This window comes from Sciurus carolinensis, chromosome X, assembly GCF_902686445.1.
Source record: "Sciurus carolinensis chromosome X, mSciCar1.2, whole genome shotgun sequence".
Classification (NCBI taxonomy): Eukaryota; Metazoa; Chordata; class Mammalia; order Rodentia; family Sciuridae; genus Sciurus; species Sciurus carolinensis.
This window is the reverse complement of record NC_062232.1, coordinates 42862052-42889183: the sequence shown is the minus strand read 5'-3', so window position 1 is coordinate 42889183 and position 27132 is coordinate 42862052.

Sequence of the window (27132 nt, the reverse complement as noted above, 5' to 3'; positions counted from 1 at the left end):
TTTCCTGATTCGTGAGGTATGTCGAGTTGATGAGCACCATCACAGGGAATACGTGACATTTGTGTCATGAGAGTACCTTCTAGTACTGGGATTCTGGTCAATCGAGAAAACTCCAGTGATTAAGCAGACAAGTGCATACAAACATAATTACATCTGCAAGCTTTTCTCAATGAGCTGGTGATGAACATTCACAAAATGCCAAAAGTAGGGCAGGGGTCATGGAAGAGAACATAGAAGACCAGATCCTAGAAATTATAAAGAAAGTCCTCCTAAAGAGTTTCTTACTCTACCTCACAGGATGAGGCTAAGCTTTTTCACTAGATGCAACTGTAGGTTACGGACTATAGAAGCTTATGGTTGTACTCAGGAGAATGGGTGGGTGAATGGATGGGTGGATAAATGGATGGATGGACAGATGGACAGAAGAAGACAAGATTATGAAGCTTGCTTTTGTCACTCATTGTGTTGTCGAGACTCATCTATGTTGAATACTGTGCTGGTAGGAAAGTCTGACCTACTCGCATAATAAAGGGAAACTTGAACTCTTTTAATGTAGACTTTTTGTGGATGAGAACCAGTCCAGTTCTCTGAGTTCAATTTCTTTGTTCTCAATGTAGACCATGATGAAGCAATCCGTGTAGTTCAAGGAGAGCAAAAAGAGTGCAGCAGCTTCTGGGTCAGTCCTTCAGTCCTTCCCCTTAATGACAGGAATACCTCCTCTGCTTCGACCTGAGGCAAAGTCACCCTTCTCTTAACTCTCCACTAATTGACTCACAACTAGTTTGCCAGCCACCTTGCATCCTCAGCATGGAAGTGGGTTTGCTTGGAGTGCCAGACCTGCCTAAGAAAGTCAGAGGAGGACCAGGCACAGTGGGTCACCCCTGTAATACTAGTGGCTAGGGAGGCTGAGGCAGGAGGATCATGAGTTCAAAACCAGCCTCAGGACAGCCAGCTTCTCCAGGTTCTCGGAACGGAACTGGCCCGCTAGTGAGAGCTTTTCTGACCAGAACAAGCTCCGAGTCCCGGAGCCCCTGCAGCGCAGCGTACTCCGGCAACGAACCAGCAGAGAGCCGCGATCCGCAAACAGCCTCTGGGATTAGGGCAGGGCAGCCAGAGACCTCTTCAGGCGGCTCTGCCCACTCCGGCTGCAGGCTCTCTTCACGGGGCGATCCAAGATGGCAGCCTAGAGGGAGACTGCACCCCCAGTAGCTCCAGAACCCTGGAGTTAAGAAGGGGAGGCATTGAGAGACTCGGACTGAAATAGAGCCATGGGTGAGTCTGCCCACTGGGTAAAGCTCGGTCCGGGTGGCAGACCCAGATAGAGGTGGCTTATCGGAGCCGGGCAGGGCAGCTAGAGTCATCCACAGGCAGCCCTGCGCACTCCGGCAGTGGGCCCCGCCCACACAGCCAGCTTCTCCAGGTTCTCGGAACGGAACTGGCCCGCTAGTGAGAGCCTTTCTGACCAGAACAAGCTCCGAGTCCCGGAGCCCCTGCAGCGCAGCATACTCCGGCAACGAACCAGCGGAGAGCCGCGATCCGCAAGCAGCCTCTGGGATTAGGGCAGGGCAGCCAGAGACCTCTTCAGGCGGCTCTGCCCACTCCGGCTGCAGGCTCTCTTCACGGGGCTTCCAAGATGGTGGCCTAGAGGGAGACTGCACCCCCAGTCGCTCCAGAACCCTGGAGTTAAGAAGGGGAGGCATTGAGAGACTCGGACTGAAATAGAGCCACAGGTGAGTCTGCCCACTGGGTAAAGCTCGGCCCGGGTGGCAGGTCCAGATAGAGGTGGCTTATTGGAGCCGGGCAGGGCAGCTCGAGTCTTCCCAAGGTAGCCTTCCACACTCCGGCAGTGGGCTCCTCCCACACGGCCAGCTGCACGGCGCAGGCCCACAGTGAGAGCATTTCTGCACAGAGCCAGTTCCAAACCGTGGAACCTGTAGGGGGCTAGGGGCAGTTTTCTTCGGATGAGCTGCTTTATCAGATTCCTCCAAGACATCAGGCTACTGAAGGCTGGGAGGTGATACATTGGAAATCTACCGGGACACTATAAGCCAGTAGCGGAAAACTGCAATATCTCAGGGTCCCACTGACAACTGACCAATATGAGAAAACAAGGGAAGAAAATGTCCCAAACAAACCTAGATACTACATCAATAAAACCCAATGACAGCACAGCAGAAGAAATGTCAGAAATGGAGTTCAGAATGTACGTAATTAAAACGATCAGGGAAGCTAATGAGGAGATGAAAGAGCAAATGCAGGCATTGAAGGAGGAGATGAAAGAGCAAATGCAGGCATTAAATGATCACAACAATCAACAGTTAAAAGACCAAATACGGGAAGCAAGAGATCATTTCAATAAAGAGTTAGAGATACTGAAAAAAAAAACAAACTGAAATACTTCAAATGAAGGAAACAATAAACCAAGTTAAAAACTCCATAGAAAGCATAACCAATAGGATAGAACACCTGGAAGACAGAACCTCAGACATTGAAGAAAAATTATTTAATCTTGAAAGCAAAGTTGGCCAAACAGAAAAGATGGTAAGAAATCATGAACAGAATCTATAAGAATTATGGGATATCATGAAAAGGCCAAATTTAAGAATTATTGGGATTGAGGAAGGCTTAGAGAAACAAACCAAAGGAATGAACAATCTATTCAATGAAATAATAACAGAAAATTTCCCAAAACTGAAGAATGAAATGGAAAACCAAGTACAAGAGGCTTATAGAACTCTAAACATACAAAATTACAACAGACCCACACCAAGGCACATTATTATGAAAATACCTAACATACAAAATAAAGACAGAATTTTAAAGGCCGCGAGAGAAAAGAATCAAATTACATTCAGAGGGAAACCAATAAGAATATCAGCAGATTTTTCAATCCAGACACTAAAAGCTAGAAGGGCCTGGAATAACATATACCAAGCCCTGAAAGAAAACGGATGCCAACCAAGAATCTTATACCCAGCAAAACTTACCTTCAAATTTGACGATGAAATAAGATCCTTCCATGATAAACAAAAGCTAAAGGAATTTACAAAAAGAAAGCCAGCATTACAGAACATTCTCAGCAAAATATTCCATGAGGAAGAGATGAAAAACAACGATGAAAATCAGCAACAGGAGGAGCTAGCCTAAAGGAATAGCCAAATAAAGGAGAAACCAAATCATGTCAAAAACAAATATGAGTCAATTGACTGGGAATACAAATCATATCACAATAATAACCCTGAATGTTAATGGCCTGAATTCATCAATCAAAAGACACAGACTGGCAGATTGGATTAAAAAGAAAAATCCAACAATATGCTGCCTGCAAGAGACTCACCTCATAGAAAGAGACACCCATAGACTAAAGGTGAAAGGATGGGGAAAAACATACCATGCACACGGACACAGCAAAAAAGCTGGAGTATCCATCCTCATCTCAGATAATGTGGACTTCAAACCAAAACTAATCAGAAGGGATAAAGAAGGACATTACATGCTGCTTAAGGGAAGCATAAATCAGCAAGACATAACAATCATAAATATCTATGCCCCGAACATTGGCTCATCCACATACGTCAAACAAATCCTTCTCAATTACAGAATTCAAATAGACCACAACACAATAATACTAGGCGATTTTAACACACCTCTCTCACCACTGGATAGATCGTCCAAACAAAAATTGAATAAAGAAACTATAGATCTCAACAACACAATCAGCAATTTAGACTTAACGGACATATATAGAATATACCATCCAACAAAGAACGAATACACTTTCTTCTCAGCAGCACATGGATCCTTCTCTAAAATAGACCATATTTTATGCCACAAAGCTACTGTTAGCAAATACAAGAAGATAGAGATACTACCCTGTACTCTATCAGATCATAATGGATTGAAATTAGAAATAAATGACAGAATAAAAAACAGAAACTTCTCCAATACATGGAGACTAAATAATACACTATTATATGATGAATGGATAACAGAAGACATCAGGAGGGAAATAAAAAAATTCTTAGAAGTAAACGAGAACAAAGACATATCATATCAAAATCTCTGGGACACTATGAAAGCAGTACTTAGAGGAAGATTTATTTCATGGGGTGCATTCAAAAAAAGAAGTAGAAATCAACAAATAAACGACTTAACACTACAGCTCAAAGCACTAGAAAAAGAAGAGCAGACCAATACCAAAAGTAGTAGAAGACAGGAAATAGTTAAAATCAGAGCCGAAATCAACGAAATCGAAACAAAAGAAACAATTGGAAAAATTAACAAAATAATTAGTTGGTTCTTTGAAAAAATAAATAAAATTGATAAACCCTTAGCCACACTAACAAAGAGAAAGAGGGAGAAAACTCAAATTACTAAAATTCGGAATGAACAAGGAAACATCACAACAGACACGAGTGAAATACAAAACATAATTAGAAGCTATTTCGAAAATCTATACTCCAACAAAACAGAAAACCTCGAAGACATCAACAAATTTCTAGAGACATATGAACTACCTAAACTGAACGAGGAGGACATACACAACTTAAATAAATCAATTTCAAGCAATGAAATAGAAGAGGTCATCAAAAGCCTACCAACAAAGAAAAGTCCAGGATCAGAAGGGTTCTCAGCTGAGTTCTACAAAACCTTTAAAGAAGAGCTCATTCCAATACTTCTCAAACTATTCCATGAAATAGAAGAGGAGGGAACCCTACCAAACTCGTTCTATGAAGCCAATATCACCCTGATACCTAAACCAGACAGAGACACATCGAGGAAAGAAAATTTCAGACCAATATCCTTAATGAATATCGATGCAAAAATTCTCAACAAAATTTTAGCAAATCGCATACAAATATATATTAAAAAGATAGTGCACCACGATCAAGTGGGTTTTATCCCAGGGATGCAAGGTTGGTTCAACATTCGGAAATCAATAAATGTCATTCACCATATCAACAGACTTAAAGTTAAGAATCACATGATTATTTCGATAGATGCAGAAAAAGCATTTGATAAAATACAGCATCCTTTCATGCTCAAAACACTAGAAAAAATTGGGGTAGTGGGAACATTCCTAAACATTATAAAGGCAATCTACGCTAAGCCCATGGCTAATATCATTCTAAATGGTGAAAAACTGAAAGCGTTCCCCCTAAAAACTGGAACAAGGCAGGGATGCCCTCTTTCACCGCTTCTATTCAACATCGTCCTTGAGACTCTAGCCAGAGCAATCAGACAAACCAAAGAAATTAAAGGGATACGAATAGGAAAAGAAGAACTCAAACTATCCCTGTTCGCTGATGACATGATTATATATTTAGAGGAACCTGGAAATTCCACCAGAAAACTTTTAGAACTCATAAGTGAATTCAGTAAAGTAGCAGGTTACAAGATCAATGCTCAAATATCCAATGCATTTTTATACATAAGTGATGAATCTTCAGAAAGAGAAATTAGGAAAACTACCTCATTCACAATAGCATCGAAAAAAATAAAATACTTGGGAATCAATCTCACAAAAGAGGTGAAAGACCTCTACAATGAGAACTACAGAACACTAAAGAAAGAAATTCAAGAAAACCTTAGAAGATGGAAAGATCTCCCATGTTCCTGGATAGGCAGAATTAATATCGTCAAAATGGCTATACTACCTAAAGTACTATACAGATTCAATGCAATTCCAATTAAAATCCCAATGATGTACCTTGCAGAAATAGAGCAAGCAATTATGAAATTCATCTGGAAGAATAAAAACCTAGAATAGCTAAAGCAATCCTCAGTAGCAAGAGCGAAGCAGGGGGTATTGCAATACCAGATCTTCAACTCTACTACAAAGCAATAGTAACAAAAACGGCATGGTATTGGTACCAAAATAGACTGGTTGATCAATGGTACAGAATAGAGGACATGGACACAAACCCAAATAAATACAATTTTCTCATACTAGACAAAGGTTCCAACAATATGCAATGGAGAAAAGATAGCCTCTTCAACAAATGGTGCTGGGAAAACTGGAAAACCATATGCAATAGAATGAAATTAAACCCCTATCTCTCACCCTACACAAAACTCAAGTCAAAATGGATCAAGGACCTCGGAATCAGACCAGAGACCCTGCATCTTATAGAAGAAAAAGTAGGTCCAAATCTTCAACTCATTGGCTCAGGATCAGATTTCCTTAACAGGACTCCCATAGCACAAGAAATAAAAGCAAGAATCAACAACTGGGATAGATTCAAACTTAAAAGCTTTCTCTCAGCAAAGGAAACTATCAGAAATGTGAAGAGAGAGCCTACAGAGTGGGAGAATATCTTTGCCAACCATACCTCAGATAGAGCGCTAATTTCCAGAATCTATAAAGACCTCAAAAAACTCTACACAAAGAATACAAATAATCCAATCAACAAATGGTCTAAGGAAATGAACAGACACTTCACAGAAGAAGATGTACAAGTAATCAACAGATATATGAAAAAATGTTCAACATCCCTAGTAATAAGGGAAATGCAAATCAAAACTACCCTAAGATTTCATCTCACCCCAATTAGAATGGCGATTATCAAGAATACAAGCAACAATAGGTGTTGGCGAGGATGTGGTGAAAAAGGAACACTCATACATTGCTGGTGGGGTTGCAAATTAGTGCAGCCACTCTGGAAAGCAGTGTGGAGATTCCTCAGAAAGCTTGGAATGGAAACACCATTTGACCCAGCTATCCCACTCCTTGGCCTATACCCAAAGGACTTAAAATCAGCATACTACAGAGATACAGCCACATCAATGTTCATTGCTGCTCAATTCGCCATAGCCAGATTGTGGAACCAACCTAGATGCCCTTCAGTTGATGAATGGATAAAGAAACTGTGGCATATTTATACAATGGAATATTACTCCGCAATGAAGAATGATAAAATTATGGCATTTGTAGGCAAATGGTCGAAATTGGAGAATATCATGCTAAGTGAGATAAGCCAATCTCAAAAAACTAAAGGTCGAATGATCTCGCTGATAAGCGGATGAGGACATATAATGGGGGGTGGGAGGGGCTAGCATTAGGTTTAGGGTTAGGTTTAGAGTTAGGCTAAGGAGAGCGGCAAGAATGAAGGAAAGAAGGACTGTGTAGAGGGAAAAGAGGGGTGGGGGAAGGGGAAAAATAAACATCATTACCCTATGTACATGTAAAAAAAAAAAAAAAAAACCAGCCTCAGCAAAAGGGACTCCCAAAGGAACTCAGTTAGACCCTATGTCTAAATAAAAAGCTGGGGATGTGGCTCAGTGAGTAGTGCCTCACTGAGTGACTCAGGATGAGTGTCCCTGAGTTCAAACCCCTGTACTCAATATAAACAAGTAAATAAATAAATAAATAAATAGAGCCAGAGCAGGAGATACTCTCTGATCTCACATGTATCCGCAATTATTTACTAAAAGCTTATCTTTTTCCCTGATGCCAATTCAATAATGAAGACACAGTTTTCAGAAAAAGGGAAATGAATATTTATTTTTTGATCGTAAAGGAGAAGCACTGTTCTGGAGGTCCTGTCCCAGATGCTATGATTCTGCCTATTAGGAGTAACAGGGTTTGTTAAAGAACTACATTCCAGGTGTTACCTGTTGGGAGTTGTGATTCACTTGTAATTTGGAAGATAGCCATTCATTAGATTTCTGTCTCTGCCCCTGAAGTCTGAATTGCTTGGGTCCTGTGGTGAGTGTATGCTCAAAACAGATGACTGGGCCTAGGATCAGAAAATGGTAATCCTGTTCCCTGCCAAGGTTAGGGAGGGAAGAGGGAGAAGAGGAATAGAAAATGTGCCCATTTTAAAATAAGCCCCAGAGGCAGAACAGAAGGGTTATAGTCCAATCATGAGGTGGACCACCGCTCCAATACTATAACAAAATTAAGGAGGAAGAAAAGAGTTGCCTGAGTCATCCCTACCCCAACTCCAAGAGGCACAGTGGGGAGAGACAGCTACTGCTTTGGGAGGGGAGAGAGAATCAAATCCAGGCCTTAGACATTGACAAATTTCTATGGACATATGCTACTCCCAAACTGAACCAGGAGGACATTCACAATTTAAACAGATCAATATCAAGCAATGAAATAGAAGAAGCCATTAAAAACCTACCATCCAAGAAAAGCCCAGGACTAGACAGATTCTCAGCCGAGTTCTACAAGACCTTCAAAAAAGAACACATTCCTCTACTTCTCAAAGTATTCCAGGAAATAGAAAAGGAGGGTACCCTACCAAACTCATTCTATGAAACTAATATCACCCTCATACCCAAACCAGGCAAAGACACATAAAGGAAAGAAAATTTTAGACCAATACCCTTGATGAATATAGATGCAGAGATCCTTAACAAAATATTGGCAAACCATACCCAAAAACATATTAAGAAAATAGTGCACCACGATCAAGTGGGGTTCATCCCTGGAATGCAAGGATGGTTTAACATCCATAAATCAATAAACGTAATCCATCATGTCAATAGACTTAAAGATAAGAATCATATGGTTATTTCCATTGATGCAGAAAAAGCGTTCGACAAAATAAAACACCGCTTCATGCTCAAAACACTAGAAAAAATAGGGATAGTGGGAACATACCTGAACATTGTAAAGGCTATTTATGGTAAACCCATCGCCAACATCATTCTTAATGGAGAAAAACGGAAAGCATTCCCTTTAAAAATGGGAACAAGAGAGGGATGTCCTCTTTCACCATTTCTATTCAACTTTGTCATCGAAACTCCAGCCAGAGCAATTAGACAGACCAAAGAAATTAAAGGGGTATGAAAAGGAAAAGAGGAACTTAAGTTGTCACTCTTTGCTGAAGACATGATTCTATATCTAGGGGATCCAAAAACTCCTCAAGAAAACTTCTAGACTTCATCAATGATTTCAGCAAAATAGCAGGTTATAAAATCAACAAACATAAATCTAAAGCATTTTTATATGCAAGCAATGAAACATCTGAAAGGGAAATGAGGAAAACAACTCCATTTGCAATAGCCTCAAAAAATAAAAAAAAAATACTTGGGAATCAATCTAACCAAAGAGGTAAAAGATCTCTACAATGAAAACTACAAAACATTGAAGAAAGAAATTGAGGAATACCTTAGAAGGTGGAAAGATCTCCCATGTTCTTGGATGGCAGAATTAATATTGTCAAAATGGCCATACTACCAAAAGTGCTACACAGACTCAATGCAATTCCAATTAAAATTACAATGGTGTACCTTACAGAAATAGAACAAGCAATCATGAAATTCATCTGGAAGAATAAGAAACCTAGAATAGTTAAAGCAATCCTTAGCAGGAAGAATGAAACAGGGGGTATGGCAATACCAGAGCTTCAACTATATTACAAAGCAATAGTAAAAAAAATGGCATGGTATTGGCACCAAAATAGACAGGTAGATCAATGGTACAGAATAGAGGACATGGACACAAACCCATAAATACAATTTTCTCATACTAGACAAAGGGGCCAAAAATATGCAATGGAGGAAAGATAGCCTCTTCAACAAATGGTGCCGGGAAAACTGGAAAATCATATGTAACAGAATGAAATAAACCCCTATCTCTCACCCTGCACAAAACTCAACTCTCAATGGATCAAGGACCTTGAAATCAGTCCGAGACCCTGCATCTTATAGGTGAAAAAGTAGGTCCAAATCTTCAACTTGTTGACTTAGGATCAGACTTCCTTAACAGGACTTTCATAGCACAAGGAATAAAAGCAAGATTCAATAACAGGACAGATTCAAACTAAATAGCTTTCTCTCAGCAAAGGAAACTATCAGCAATGTGAAGAGAGAGCCTACGGACTGGGAGAAAATCTTTGCTACTCATACTTCAGATAGAGCACTAATTTCCAGAATCTATAAAGACCTCAAAAAACTCTACACGAAGAATACAAATAACACAATCAACAAATGGGCTAAGGAAATGAACAGACACTTCACAGAAGAAGATCTACAAGCAATCAACAAACATATGAAAAAATGTTCACCATCTTTAGTAATAAGAGAGGTGCAAATCAAAACTACCCTATGATTCCATCTCACCCCAATTAGAATGGCGATTATCAAGATTACAAGCAACAATAGGTGTTGGAGAGGATGTGGGGGAAAAGGTACACTCATACATTGCTGGTGGGGCTGCAAATTAGTGCAGCCACTCTGGAAAGCAGTGTGGAGATTCCTTAGAAAACTTGGAATGGAACCACCATTTGACCCAGCTATCCCACTCCTTGGCCTATACCCAAAGGACTTAAAATCAGCATACTACAGAGATACAGCCACATCAATGTTCATTGCTGCTCAATTCACAATAGCCAGACTGTGGAACTAACCTAGATGTCCTTCAATTGATGAATGGATGAAGAAACTGTGGTATATATATATATATATATATACTCGGCTATAAAGAATAATAAAATATTACTCGGCTATAAAGATTAATAAAATCATAGCATTTGCAGGTAAATGGATGAAATTGGAGAATATCATGCTAAGTGAGATAAGCCAATCTATAAAAACCGAAGGACAAATGATCTCGCTGATACATGGGTGATGACACATAATGGGGGGTGGGAAAGGGGCCAGAATGGAGGAAGGAGGGACTGTATAGAGGGAAAAGAGAGATTGGAGGGGTAGGGGGGAAAGAGAAATAACAACAAATCAAACAGCATTACCCTATGTAAATATATGATTATGCAGATGGTGTGCTGTTACTCCATGTACAAACAGAAACAACATGTATCCCATTTGTTTACAATAAATAAATAAATAAATAAGTAAAAATCCAGACCTTAGGATTGAAAGCTAATACCAGGCCCCCCATGGTAGAACCCACTGCTGGGAAAAGCGCTAAGACCCCTAAGTCCAGGCTAATGCCCATGGAACAAGCCACTGAAACTATGGTAGGTCAGGCACCTCACTGTCTCCACCATCTGTCCTCTAATCTTGGGTGGCACACTGGGGAACAAGAGTCCATCCTCTGCGAAGCAGGGCACAGAATCTAGCACAGACCTTTGTCTTGGAAGTCAGAGCCAGTCCTGCCATGGTGAGACCCAGAACCCAGTAGAAACTGAAGGCCCTGTACACAGGTCAGTGTTTAGAGATGGTTTAGGTTTCCTGAATTTAGAGACAGGACTGACTTGAGTTTCATCTTGCATCATCGCCAGGCTTTGCATGGGCCTGGGCCACACCATCCCTCCTCCTGAGGCTGTGTGATTCCCCATGGCTATGATAGTCAGGGGCAATGCAGTTTCGCATCAGACTCCATGGCCAAGGGACTGTCTCCATCACCCATCCCACAGCCTGGGACAGCAAAGCTATTTCCATGCTAGTGCTTTCAGACAGGGCTCTAGATCTGCACTGGCACCAGGCAGAGACCTGTGCCCAGTGGGATGGACCCTGTTTTCAGACTGTTTCACTGCCAGAAGTGATGTGGGACTCCACGTACTCCTGAGACTATGCAGGTCTTTGGAGCTGTAAGATTCTGGTGTGACCCGTCTTAGTGTCAGCCTTGGTGGCCAACGGACTGTCTTCATCAGCATTACCCAACTGTGGGTAGAAGAGCTTGTTGCAAGACCATGTTTGCTGGGATAGGACAGGGTAGGATGCATGATATCTTACCCCAGATCTATATTCTGCTGGTAAAATATAACACTTGTTAGATACTAATGGCCCACATCCTCAGGCTTGTCTGTAGATGAGCTACTAGAAAATATCTGGATCCAGGGAAAGATAGTTTGCCACAGTCCTCTGTCTTCTATTCCAGTTACCATCACCTGTGACTGATTGCGAGGTGTTGAGTCATGATCCCACTTCAGCAATAGGCAGGTGATAGCAGTGTGGTCCTTGGTGCTGCCCCACTGTTGTCTCATGTTGTTGTGGGATGTGGTCCAGGCTGAGCCACAGCCTGATGGCATAGGTGATTGCAGGTATGACATCAGAGCTTATCGTTGGTCTATCCATGGCAATGTGCCCAGAGGTGGGCAGGTTCCCAAAGTGCCCAAACACAGGTAAGAACCTGTAGGCATGGCATCTGGTCCAGCCCCAGGGAGAGGCCTGTGGGCAAAAAGTCCTCTGTCCAGGTACTCACCTTGTTCATTATCTACAAAGCAACAACAGTGTATTTGGTATGGGTTGTAGTCTGCTCTAGTCTGCTCTAGTCTTGAAAAAGTAAGGAAAAACTGATAGCAAACCCCAAGTAATATGGACCTGGCTGCCATCCAGTGCTGAAACAGTGGGAATGAGTACAGGCTTAGAGCGGCCTGTTTAGAATTTAGGGAAAGACAGGCACAAAGTCAGATTATGAAAATTGGAACAAATAACCAATCTTTTTATTAATTTTATTTGTTCTCTTTGATATTCATGGCAGTAGAGTATATTTTGACATATTTATACAAACATGAGTGTATCTTATTCTAATTAGGTCCTAGTATTTCAAAATCCAGATATCACCACCAGAAGCCAACAAGTTTCAAGGACCTTCAGGAAACCACAACCTCACGAAATACTCAAAATAAGGCACAAGGAACTGACCAGGAAATAAAAAGTTTGGGAGAACAATCAGAGAATTTAAAACATCTATTTCAAGGAAACTCAATGAGCATGAGGACAATACAGAGAAATCTTTTAATACTCAGAGAAATGTCAGATGGAAGAAATTTTAAAAAATCAAATTGTTGAGCTGAAAAATATATTCATTAAATATTTTTTTTCACATAAGAGGATTTATTAAGCAAACAGAGTGTCTCCCTGCAGGGTAAGAAAGAAAATGAGAGGAAAAGAGAGAGAGTGTGTGCAAGAGAGAGTGTGAAAAATGAGGAGGAGAGAGAAAGAAAGTAAGTTGGAGAGAGAAAGCATGAATGTGAGGAGAAGAAGAAGAGAGAAAAATGGTGGGGAGCTATCCTTAAGCAGTGGAATTCCATGGGTTAACGGGACCAATAATGGAGAAGGACACTTGCAAGCTGACTGATGAACCAATAGCTAGCTAGGATGTTCACAGACTGACAAGAAGTTGGGAGGTGGGGAAAGGACGGCAGCGTAAAGGGCAGAGTAGCAGCTTTATATTATATTACATTCCCCTGTTTCTGTTTTTATAAGAAGATCTTTTGTTCTCCAGATCTTTACCCATTTATCTCTCCTTCCTGCCGACGTGACTAGGCCTGGTTTTGCAGGTGAGATGTAAAAAGTCCATTCTCCCAGGGACAGTCTTCAACTTCCAGATTTCCAGAAGCAGATGGCTTTCATGGACTTCATTTCCTTGATTTGACTGATCCCCTATTTCTACACTAACTGCCTGTCCCCAATTCTGCTTCATTCCCCCCTGTAGTTTTAGGAACTCCTTTACTGCTGTAGGGAAAGGGGGGTGATAACTGCTCTGGCTTCTTTGAGCTGGAAGGGGGCAGCATGGGGCAAGCAGTTTGGAGGTTCCCTTCTTAGAAATCAGGTCAGTCGAGGGGTCCACGGTAGAAGTCTGGTTGGGGAAGAGCAGGTTGCAAAGGCATCTGGGGATGGGTGCTTCTATGAGAGAAGAACAAAAAGACATGAGTACTGAAATGAGATTGGTACAAGATAAATGTTGCAGAATCTGGAACATGCCAATGCATATCATGAAGATGACAGAAGTCAATAATCCCTCACCAGGGGGTGGAAGAACTGAGAAGTTGTTCCCATAACAAGGCCTAGCAAAGGCTGGAGAAGATAAGGCCTTTATTTGGGAACTTTAATATTGTCCAGGTTATCAGGAATGCAAACACAACATTTAGTAGAGATCTCTAAATTTCTGTTGCTAGCAAACATAGATTAAGCCTACTTGTGTCTGTAGAACTTAAAATAACTAAAAACTTCTGACTCTGGCAGTTTCTCCTGATAGTTATCAGGAACATTTGCCTAAGAATCTCTCTTTTGTAGCTTCCAGTCTTTATATTTTGGTTTTAACTGTTTTGCTAGGTGTCTAAGATCAAGTTGGTCAAATTGACCTGTTCCTGTCTTGTTAAAGAGTCAGCTGAATTCCCACAGGAGTCACTCATGGGGAACTTGAGAGCGGCTTATCTCCTTAGTGCCATTCATTAGGCAGGGTCTCCTCCATGAGATGACTTCCCTTGGAAGCACCAGGGATGTCTCCCTATTCCAATGACCCTCCTCTGCAGCAGGTGTACTTATTGGTTTTTTATCCTCTAGTGGTCTCACAACCTCCCTGATCGGGAGGTCATGTGACCCAGAGTTTCAAATTTCCTTAGAAAAGTCCTCTTGTTCCCTAAATTCAGGCTGACTGAGGGCAAGATACTGGTTTTTCTTGGCCTCTGTATTTAATTTCAATCTCTAAGTTTGATCTTAACCATCCAGCAAGCCAGACTCATCAGTCATAAAGTAAGAGTGCTGGGCTTTAATTTTAATGTCTATGACTTTACAGTTACTTACCCCCTTTTATCTAGTTGGGGTCTACATTATCTGTCCTATAGGTGATGGCTTACTATTTCAAGTTAATTTATGGTGTTTGCTCTTGAAGCAGTACTTCTGCAAAATATTAATCAGGCAACAGTTAGAGTTTACAAGGAAAATACAAAATGGAATCACCAACAATAAAAAATTCAGTTTGTGAAATAGCTATCTTGAATTTTGACTGAGTTATTCATTATATCCCCTGTTTGAGATCACAGTAATCTTTACAACAATCATCAAACTTTTGAACACAACTTTAAATGAGTTAAAGTCTGGCTTACTTGGAGCCATTCTAACATGCAGCAGGGCGAGGCAGAACCTTATCTCAGGTAAGGCGGGGCTCTTCACAAATCTTAGGTAAAATGTTCTAATCCTGAAGCTAATTTTTTCCTCTTTTGCCATGACCACTATGACCAAATTCTCAAGTTCAGTGAGGGGCAAAGGAGTATTAGAAAATAAAGGTTTATAAACACAGATTTTGAAGATTAAGCTGAGATCAGATGGCGCTCTGTTCTCTGATGGAAATGCAGATCTAAAGAGTTATGTCAGCAATCTTTATACATGTTTTATTATTGGTTTAAAAATTATGTAAGCATTATTCTTTGTTTCAGGAAAGTTACAGAAACTAGGACATCTGTGTAACTTTTTTCACAGTTGCAAAGTGCAATGTTAGGAGCTCTGTGTAGCTCTCAAGGAAGTCTACTGTCCAAAGTTACTGTAAGGTGGGCAGGAACCAGAGAAGGGAGTTGATGAAACACTGGTTATCTAGCAAAAGAATTCCTTCCTGCCCAAGAGCTGTGTGCCTGAGATCAATGTCAGAGCTGATAGGACTCCTGCACAGAGCCTCTTCAGGGAGGGTACCGCCACAGAAGTTAGGTATCTTGTGCTCCTGCACAGGAACACTCCCAGGCACCAGGCATGCCACAGTCATGAGGTCAGAGACCCCAATATCAGTCACTGTTTTCCCATTTTTGCTACTGCGCATTACACTCTTTCTTAAATGTCATTTTAAGAAATTTACATATATTGATTCCTGAGTCTATATGAACATTAGTTAACACAATTGAACATTATATCTAAAACATGAATTAAAGAAAGGCTGAGAGAGCTTTTAACTTTCCTTTTGTGTGGCAAAGTGGCAAAATGCTTTCATGTTTCATGATATTAACCTTTAAACAAATCAGGCTCTCACTAAGTTTTAGAAATACATTGACATTTAAATTATTTTTATCTCAGTATAAAAAGTAACAAATTTTACATAAACCCTATTGATGACAGGCCCTATAATAGAACATTAAATGATAGAAATAAATCCCCAATAACATTTACTCTTCTTATAAGTTTAAAATTACCATTACAGACAAGTTTAATTTGGAGAATAGCAGCTTGATAAATTTTCTGCTTTAAAGGCTTCTATACCTGGAAAATATGAACACATTTAATATACAAAGAATGACCATTCCACAATTATTACCAAATTTAGTTTTAAAGAAAAGTTTAAACTCTGTAACGTAGTACAATACTTTAACAGTTGTTGTTTAACCATAATTGTATAAACCCCAATTTTTAAGACTAGTTGTTGTAAAGAATAGAACTAAACAGACATATTAAGAGTAAATTTTACCAACCTATGAAAACACCAATAATGTTTAAGTACATTAGTCCATGGAATTTAAGGAGCTGAGAGTACTCGATGTTATTTAATAACTTTGTTAATTAATCAGATGTCTCCACCAAACACATTTGAGTAATCCCATACATGTCAACTCTAATTCACTCATCTTATTGTAAAAAAAAACCGAAGATATCAGACAAGTGTAAAAAAACCAAGATATCAGACAGTGTACCAACAGTATTTGCCGTCTCTTTCCTGTTCAAGAAAAGTCCTAGAAAAATTGATGTTAGACATTTTATAAACATCAAAATTTTATTAGTTTGACCACCTAGAGACTTGAGAGTTAATTTTAAAGACATTTTACTTCTATTAATTTACCCAATTTAAATTGAACCTTTTTAAATCATGTTAATTAAAAAAATTTGGATCCATTTTTTTTATTTTAATTTTATGCACGCTTATATTTAACACAAAAGCAAAGGTCTTCTAATGTTTATCTCCATTGCAATGTAACAGATGTTCAAAAATAACTCTAGAGTTGAATAAAGAACTGATCAAAAATCATTAACGAAGGTATGTAGCGTCAAAATTGTGAGCTCAAAAAATATAGCATTTAAGAAAAATTAGAGTCCTAGAAGAAAAATGATAAGGGCCATTAATTATAGCATGAGAGAGTGAGAAAGAGAAGAACAGAGAGAAGAGGTGAGAGGGAGAGATAGAGCGTTCTGTGTTGCAGCCCAGGAGAAATTAAAAATGGACACTTTTTTTTCCCTTGGGTTTGAGACAGGTCTCCCGGTGCGCCTTCTGGCTTCCTCCATTTACATTTCAATGTAAGCCTTGACTGAGATCTTAAAGGAGCTGTGATAACAGGTTCTAGCAGAAACTTGATGTTTAGGGCATTTTAGTAATCAATTCAGGTTTGGATGCAGAAAATTGTGAAATATTATCTCCCACTACTTTTGAGGAATGGGGCTGCTATAGCATACTCCTTACTATGACATGCCACTGACTATTGGGCTGGTTACTCCCTCCACACTGGCCACTTCCCAAAGCACGGACTAGAATATGTATGCAGGACTTCATGGCAATAGGACTAGGTGGGCTGGGCAAGGGAATGGAAGCAGAAACAGAATGGGGTAAAGAAGCTGGGGAAGTAGGCACCAGAGGGGCCTCTGTCACAGCAGACCAGTATCAGGGTGGTTTGTTAGCTGAGTCAAAGTCGGAGGAGGAGGAGGGATTAAGAGGGGGAGAAGAAGCCAAAAGGAGATGTTCGAGTTTGCAGGAAGAGCAAAGAAGCACAAGAAAGAGAAGACTTGAAGATAAGGACTCCCTTTCCATCTGCCCACTCACTCACAGAAGCTGTGTGCCATTTCGTGGCCATTTTGGATTGATTATCTAAAGGGTACTGTGGCTAAATATCGCTAAGTTTTGATGGTTTTAAGCCAGGGGTCAGGGGAAGGGTTCTAAAGTTGTCTAATCCCAGGGGTGAATCTGCCAGAATGGAGGACCCAGATCCCATGGTGGAGACTGATACAGTCGAGTCTGTGGCCCGGATGTCCCGAGGCCAGAGTAGTCGGCTGGAGACAAGAAGGCAGCACAGTGATGGTGTCATCACACAAGCATCAGTCTGTGTGCCAGGCAAGAGCCAAGAGAGTTGAGGACCTGATGTCAGGATTTTCAAGAGGGAACAAACTCAAAGAGGAATCTCAAACCTGAGAAAGGATCTCCACCATAAAATCAGGAACTCACCAGGCAGATAAGACCGACTAAGGGGGCCAGCCATAACTATAAAAGTCATGGCTGGGGGATGCCCAACTCCTCAGCTGCCTCGGGGGCCCGGACACTCAACGTTCTCTTCTCAGGTCAGCAGAGGAGTGTTTGAGTCAGCCTAGGGGAACCCGCCTAGGGAACTCACCAATCTGAAGTCCGGTGATGGATGCAAAGCAGAGTGTCCAGGCAAATGGAAGGTGAGGCTATGTCCAGGGGGCACTGGGGCATCAGATGGGGTTCCACTTGCTTAAGAGACAGTGGAAGAGCCCATCCGAGTCACGGCACCAATGTAAGAACCCAGAAACCATGCCGGACATGGGAAGTCACATAAGAGGGTTTATTAAGCAAACAGAGTGTCTCCCTGCAGGGTAAGAGAGAAAATGAGAGGAAAAGAGAGAGAGCGCATGCAAGAGAGAGTGTGAAAAGTGAGGAGAGAGAAAGTGAGTGAGAGAGAGAAAGCATGAATGTGAGGAGAAGAAGAAGCCAGTAAAATTTAAAACATGATAGAAGGTACCAATAGCAGGAGGAATCAAGCAAAAGAAACTAGTGAGCTCAAATACACCCTATATCAAAATACAATGTCTGAAGAAACAATACAAATGAATGAAAGGGAGTGGAGAAAACTTATGAGAAGTTTTCAACAGGAGTAAAAGTGTAACAGAGTTGTTGTGGTTCATGAAGTGCTTCAACATTCCAAAGAAGTAGAAATGTTATTCAAAGAAATAATAACCCAAAACTTCCCAAAACTACAGGAGACAAATATCCAGGTAGAGGAAGGTCAAAGGTCACCAGTCACATTTAACTCAACCAAGTCTACCCCAAAATATCTTATAACCAGGCTACCAAAGGGGAATGATAAAAAGAAGATTCTAGAGTTTGCAAGAGATAGGAAACACATTGGAGCATTTCAACATGAAAGAAGACCAGGGGAAAGTGGCATGAGATTTTGATAGTAGTAAAGGAAAAAAAAACTGTCAATCTAGAATAATATGCTCTGCAGAACTAACCTTGAGAAGTGGAAAGATAAGGATATTGTGTTCAGGTGCAAAACTATAACAACAAATTTCATCATTATGTATAAATATAATGTGCCAATAAAAAAGTGGAAAGAAAAATAAATGGAAAGATAAGGACACTCCAAGGAAATCCAAAGCTGAGAGCATATATCTCCACTAGGTCTTTTCTACAAGAAATATTAAAGTAAATTCTTTATATTAAAAGAAGACATTCATGAGTAAGAAGCCAAGATAGGAATACATAATACTCACTGGAAAACCATGGAGATACAAATAAAACCACATTGAGATTCCACCTCAACACAGTCAGAATGGCTAATATCAAGGAAACAAACACCAATAAATGCAGGGGAAAACAGCACTTATACACTGTTGATGAGAATGTTCAGTAGTCCAGCCATTATGGAAAGTTGCTCAAACTCTTTCCATATGGAGATTCCTCAAAAAAAAAGATAGAGCAATCATATTATTTAGCTATACCACTCCTGGATATATACCTAAAGAAATTAAAGTCAGCATCTATGGAGACATCTGCATAGCCATGTTTATTGTGCCACAATTCATAATTGCTAGATCATAGATGCACATTGATGGATCAATGCACAAAGAAAATGTGGTATATATACACACATGGATATTATTCAGCCATAAGTAAAATTAAAATCACATAATTTGCAGGAAAATGTATGGAACTGGAGGTCATAATGTTAAACAAAACATGACAGACAAAGAAAGACAAGTTACCAGGTTTCTCCTCATATGTGGAATCTGGGGAGTGGGAGAAGGACATGAAAGTGCAGGAAATCAGGGGCAGAGCGGAGGAAGGGGTAGTGAGGGTAGTTGGAAGGTATATATGATCAAAGTATGCTATTTGCGTGAATCAATATGGCACAATGTATCTCATTTTTCTGTATAATAAAAATGCACTAAAAATTCAGAATATTCTAACATTTTAAGCATGGTGCATAAACCATTATTGCCTTTAGTACAGAGAGTAAACATAATAAGTACATTAATATTGTAAGAGGTAGACAAGATGTAATATAGAAAGGTGTAAAATGTACAACCAATCAAAATGCAGTCTGTAAAAAATTTAAAAAATAATTTAAAAAACAATAAGCCAAAAAACATTAAAAAAATGAAATAAAATAAAATTTTAAAAAATACATAAATCAAAAGTGCGGAAAGTAATGGAGTGCAAGTGCAGAGTTTTATTGTTAGTGTAGTCTTTTATTTGTTTCTGTTCTTATCTCTTAAATAATATTAAGGTACTATGATTTCAAAACAGCTTGTTCTAAGCAAAAGATGTTTTTGTAACCCTCATGGTAAGCACAAAGCCAAACTCTTTGACTGATGAAGCAAAGACAATAAGCAAAGAATCTAAACACATTGCTGTAGTAAGTCACAGAACCACAAAGGAAGACTGAAAGAGAGAGAGAGAGAGAGAGAAATTAAGGAACTATAACAAAACTAAAAAACCATTTACACAATAGTTGTAATAAGACCTAATCTGTCAATATTTACTTGGCATGTAAATGGATTAAATTATCTAGTTAAATGCCTTATAGTGACTGAATGGATAAAACTACAAGGCCCAACTGCATATTGCTTAAAAAGAACTCAGTTCACATCTAAGGTGCAAATACACTGAAACTGAATGAATGGAGTAAGATATATCATGCAAATAGAATCCAGAAGAGAACAGAAGTAGCCACAATTATATCACACAAAATACACTTTACTGAAAAGAGGTAAGAAGGGACACAGAAAGGCACTATGCAATGATAAAGAGGTTAAATTTGAAGAAGGAAATACAAAATTCTAGATAAATATAAATCCAATATTGGAGCATCCAACTATATCGAGCAAATATAAATAAAGGGATTGGCTTATCTCACTTAGCATGATATTCTCCAATTTCATCCATTTGCCTGCAAATGTCATAATTTTATTATTCTTTATGGCTGAGTAATATTCCATTGTATGAATATACCACAGTTTCTTTATCCATTCATCAATGAAAGGGCATCTAGGTTGGTTCCACAATCTGGCTATTGTAAATTGAGCAGCTATGAACATTGATGTGGCTGCATCTTTTTAGTATGCTGATTTTAAGACCTTTGGGCATAGGCTAAGGACAGTGGAGGGAATGTATAGAGGGAAAATAGGAGTGGGAGGGGTGGGGGGAAGGGAAAAATAACAGAATGAATCAAGCAATGTTACCCTATGTAAATGTATGATTACACAAATGGTATGCCTTTACTCCATGTACAAACAGAGAAACAACATGTATCCCATTTGTTTACAATTAAAATAAATTGAAAATAAATAAATAAATAATATATATAAATAAAGGGAGAAGATAGAAACTAGCACAATATAGGTAATAAACAGGAACACCCACCCCAATTTCAGAAATGATCTATAGGATATTATGTTATGTGAAATGATCAAGGCCTGGAAAGAAAACTTAACCATAGATCTCACTCATACATAGAATCTAAAAATGTTTATCTCATGCAAATTAAAAATAGAGCAGTGGTCACCAGAGGTGTGGGGGGTGCTGAGAAAATATTGATCATTGGGTACTGAAGTACAGTTAGTTCCAAAGAATTCTGGCACATTAGAGCAACTGTAGATAATGATAATATACTCTACATTCCAAAATCCTAGAAGACAGAATTTTAAAAGTTATCAGTGTTAGGAAATATTAAGCATTTGAGGAGATATGCTTACGCACATTTAAATATTTCCTAATATATTCAAGATATTATGTGGTACCATATTGATATGTATAAGTATACTTTCATGTGTCAGTTAAAAAATAAATTTTGAACTGTTTGTATTGCCTTAGAAAACAAATAATCTATATGTACTAAAATGAGGGAGTCTCATTGGTCACATTACCATGCCCACTACATCTACAGAGATTAGCATTATAGCTGGACAGAACGATTATGTGGAATCTCAGCTATAGGATCATGTCATCTTGCAAGACTGGAACTCTGGGTTGTTGAACGTGGTTTATGCATTGACCAAGAAACTTGGAAATGGAGCACTTTCCTGGCATGTGTCTCTCAGGAGAACACACAGGTATCCTAATAAAGAGGTAGAGGACTGGTACGGTGGTGGAAAAGGGTGACCCCCTCAGTTACACTTGACTTCTGTCACACCCACCTGTTCCCCACACACCCTCCTGGAGACCATTGTTAACTTGGCCACTTCCTCTGCAAGCCCTTCATATCCACTTCATTTGACCCTGATTCTGCACATGTAAGTTTAATGCAGCTTTCAAAAATTAGTTTTATTTGTAATTCACATGTGTTAATTATACATGCTTATGAATTTCAAGGTGCTACTTCCACACATGCATACATACTGGAAGCTACTGATATGTCTTTCTGTAGGGAATAGATAATAAACATGTAGTAGATCCAGACAATGAGCTATTTTCCAGCAAAAGAAAAGAAGTCAATCAATCCATAAGAAGTCATGGGAGCAACTTAAATTTATATTACTAGGTGAATGATGTGTTTTGGAAAAGGTTTCATGGCATATTGTTCCAACTATCTGATCTTCTGGAAAAGGCAAAGCTGTGGAAATAATATAAAGATCTGTGGTTTGCTAGGGGAGGGGAAGGGGGCACAAGGGCAGAACACAGGTTTTTATGGTAGTGAAATTACTCTATATGAGGCTACAGTGATGGGTAAATATCAACATAACTTTATTCCAACCCAGAGAATGTAGAACATCAAGATTGAAAACTAATGCAAACTGAGGACTTTGAGTGACAATGATGTGTCAGAGTGTAAGTATGTTCATCAGTTATAACACAATCATCACCCTGGTGGGGGATATTGATAACTGGGTGGAGGACTGTGCATGTGTGAGTACAGAGAGCATATGGGAAATATCTGTACCTTCAATTTCATTATGGTCCTAAAACTGCTATAAAAACTGAAGTCTATGAAATAATGTAGTGAGGGTGTTCTGATTCTGATCACTCTGGCACTAGTGAACTCCTACCTTTCTCTCTCTCTCTTATAACCACAAAGATTCTAGATAAAATTTAAAAACAAACACATGAGGAATCTCAAGTAAGCAAAAGTACATCTCTTGTGCCCCAAAATGAAATTGTAGAGAAGCAGCTGGAATAGATCAAATTCTGGTTTTCATCTTCTACTTTTTCTTTCGGCATTTCCCTTGGAATGAGTTCATTCATAGATTTCGGTAGTATCACTAGCACAAGGAAGAAAAAGCTCAGGCTTTGTTTAGAGGTGGCTCTGTGTGATTTGTAGTCACCATCGAAAGTTAACATCTATAATGGCACTACTGTCCTTTCCCGGGATATGCCTGACGGGCAGTGGTGATGGAAAATCTTTCCAGTGAGCAGAATTTCAGTCAGTACACTTGGTTATTCATTTTGGAAGGAGATCTGTCCAGCTGTGGGATTATGTACCAATTGATAGGCAGTGGGAATGGTTTCACTGAATGGTCAGAGGCTTGGAAGGATCAGGATCGGAAAATTGCCAGCAAAGATGTCTGGGGTTGAAGTAAGTGGAGAGACCTCTCTGCATGAATGAAAAAAGTGAAAGTATTTGTATTTCAAGAGAATGCTCATGTGACCTCAGCAGAAGAGAATTTTCATGACCATGTGAATAGGATGACCTGTACTGTGTATACCAGTCTGCTTCTCTCCCCAGCCACACCAATGATCTCATGAACAACGCAGTCATGATGGCAGGACTGGAGGTCATACATGAGCTCAGCAATGCAGACATTGGCACACCAATGGTGACCAGGCCATGGCCATTGCTGAGTACCCAGTCTTTCAGCAGGAAAGAACAATACTGAGGGCTGGGACTGTAGCTCAGTGGCAGAGTGCTTGTTTGGCACTGTGAAGCACTGGGTTCAATCCTGAGCACCACATAAAAATGGACAAATAAAATAAAGGCAAGCTGTCCATCTGCAAAGCCAAAAAAATTTTTTAAAGAAAATATTTTTAAAAAGGACAACACTGAGTCCTGGATGTCACAATTCCCAGGAGCGATCAGCCAGCTACCTAGAAACAGGTTGATTACACTAGACAGATTCCATTCTTGAAGAGTTTTGTTTTTACTGGAATAAACACTTACCCTGAACAAGGATTTGTCATCCCTGCATACACTACTTCTGGCAAAACCCTCATGTGTGGACATATGGAAGGTCTCATTCACTGCTATGATGTATTATGAAGCATTGCTACTCACCAGATTGCCCACTTCACACCAAATTAAATGGACAGTGGGCCATGGAATTCACTGGTCATACCATGTTCCCCACCATCTTGAATCAGAAGTTTGGGAAGACTTTGGAATGGATTTGAAGTCTCAGTTGCAGTGCTGGCTAGGCAGCAATAACTTGAAGGGGCCAAGTTCTGTGGAATGTTGTATGTGCTCTGAATCAACATCTGAGATATGATGCTGTTTCTCATATAGCCAGGATTCATGAGTCCAGCAATCATGAGGTGGAAATGGCAGTGGCACTCCTCAGTATGACTACTGATGACCCATTAGTAAACTTTGTACTTCCTGCTCCTACCACTTTATATTCTGAGGGATTAGAGGTCCTGGCTCCAGATGGAGATGTGTTTCCACCTGGACATACAACAATGCTTCCACTGAACTGGAAGGTAAGACTGCTACCCAGACACTTTGGGTTCCTTAGAACTCTGAATCAGAAGACAAGGAAAGAAGGTACTGTGAAGGCAATGGTGTTTAATTCTGAATACATTACTCCACAAGGGAGGAAAGAAGAGTAATCTGGAAAACAATATCTGTTAGAGCATCTGTTTGTATTATCATGTACTAGGATTCAGGTCAATGGAAACTACAAAATTCAATGCATGCATGACACAGACCCTTAAAAAATGAAGTTTTGATTCATTCTGCCAGGTAAGCATCATAATCAGCTGGGAGACTTGCTGAATGAAAAAGGGATAATGGAGTGGGCAATAGGGAAAAGTAGTTATTAATATCAATCATGACCACGTGAACAGCTGCAGAAACACAGACTATAATTGTTGTTGTGGTTTGGATATGAGGTGTCCTCTAAAAAGCTCATGTTAGACAACAATGTAGTAATGTTCAAAGTTGAAATGATTATATAATAAGAACTGTAACCTAGTTGATCCATTTAATGGATTAATAATTTGTTGGATTACTGGGTGGTAACTGTAGGCATGTGGGGCATAGCTGGAGAAAGCGGTCACTGGGGGCATCCCTTTATGGTTTGTATTTTGTCTCTGACTCCGGCTCTCTCTCTCTCTCTCTCTCTCTCTCTCTCTCTCTCTCTCCCTCTCGCTCTCGCTCTGTCGCTCCTTCCCAACTGCCATAAGCTGAAGGGCATTCCTCTACACCTTTCTGCCAAGCTGTTTTGCTTCACCTCAGGCCTAGAGCAATGGAGCTGGCACACCATAGATTGAAACTCTAAAACCCTGAGCAAAAATGAACTTTTCCACCTCTAAATTTAATTGTCATGTATTTTGATCACAGAGACAACAAAACTGAGTGACTCAATTGTCATGAATATTTCTTCCTTGTTACAAAATGTGTACTTGTGTATTTGCACAGGAAGGTTGTGCATATATACATATATTAAACAAATGTCTTTATTTTCCCTCTTTAATCCCCCTACATATAAAATGAGATGTATCATTTAAATTCCAGGATACCAAGGAAATATGTGAACATCACCTATGTACATCCTTCTCTAGGGAATGATGAGTGTATTTTGGGTTTTTAAACAGGTAGTTGTATTTTCTCACATGGAAGCATAGCCTTGTTATTGTCTTTAGGAGAATGGTTTAAAGAAATATATTTGTCAAGTTGACAAGGGATGGACTAGTGATATTAATTTTTTGTCTACATGACTTGGCCATGGTATTCAGATTTTTGATCAGATGCCATTTTAGTTGTGGCTGGGAACCTAATTTTATAACAGATTAACATTTAAATCAGTAGATTGCTATTAGATAATACTATGCTCCTCACCCAGTTAATCAAAGGCCTTAAGGGAATACAGAGTGAGATTCCTTAGAGAAAGACTCCTGACTCCTCAAGTTATTCAAACTTGAGCTGCTTTATCAACTCTTAACTAGGTCTCCAACCTGCTTACCTACACTGCAGTATTTGGACTTGATAACATTCACATTCCCATGGACCAATTACTTAAAATTAATCTCTGCCTCCCTTTCTCTGGATACATACACACACAAACGCACACACACACACACACACACACACGCACGCACTTTGTTCTGTTTTTGTGGAGGACCTTGACTAATACCTGAGGACATCCAGCTGTCCTCTTCTGAAATTTATATGTAAATGAACAAGAAAGCAACAGATTGATGAAGAGAAATGTTGTATTGTATGTCAATATCTGCTCCCCAAAACCTGCTTTGATTTGGATCAGTTACAACTTACTTCTGTTTCTAAATCTATTGGTACTTATAAGTACTTAGAGTAGTATTGCTCATCAGAAGAAACTACTATTACACTTCTTGCAAAACACTCCAATTTACATCACCAAACTAGGCCATGATTCCAAACATAGAAAACCTCCCATTTTGAACAATGTCCTCTTGAATTGTGTCATAAGCCATACGGGGTGACTTTCACTCTCAGACTCTCTAATAAAATCATGAGCTTGGTATGTAGTCCATATTAATTTATATTTCCTGAAGTCATTTCCGTGTGTGAGACCAGCATGAAGTTTTGCTGTATCACACTGCTGAAGATTAAGAAAGGAGATTGACTCAGAGCCAAATTTACTTTCCTATCAGCAGAATGTTATGATCTGTGGTGGAGTGACTCTCACAGGGTTCTACAGGAATTAAAGTAATCCAATTGGTTTCATATTTTCATATGTAGAAGATACACACAACAAATAGCTGTCACCAACTTGGGAGGAGTATAAACATTATGATGGTGAGTGTTCCCTGTAGTGGGCATGAGAATGTTATTCACAATCAAACTTCAAGGGCTGTACTGTACCACATGCATATGCTCACACTATGGACAGGCTATTTTGATTGCCCCCTTGAGAGAATTCATGTATCCAAAAGCTGTTCCAAATACATCCTTACTACAGTAACTAAAAGAGTGGTGCAAATGTACTCAATGTTCCCTTTCATATATCCCTATTCTAAATCAACTGCTGCAGTTCTCCTTGAGAAAATATGATACGGGCAACTTTGAAAAAATATCTGGCATTGAATAATAG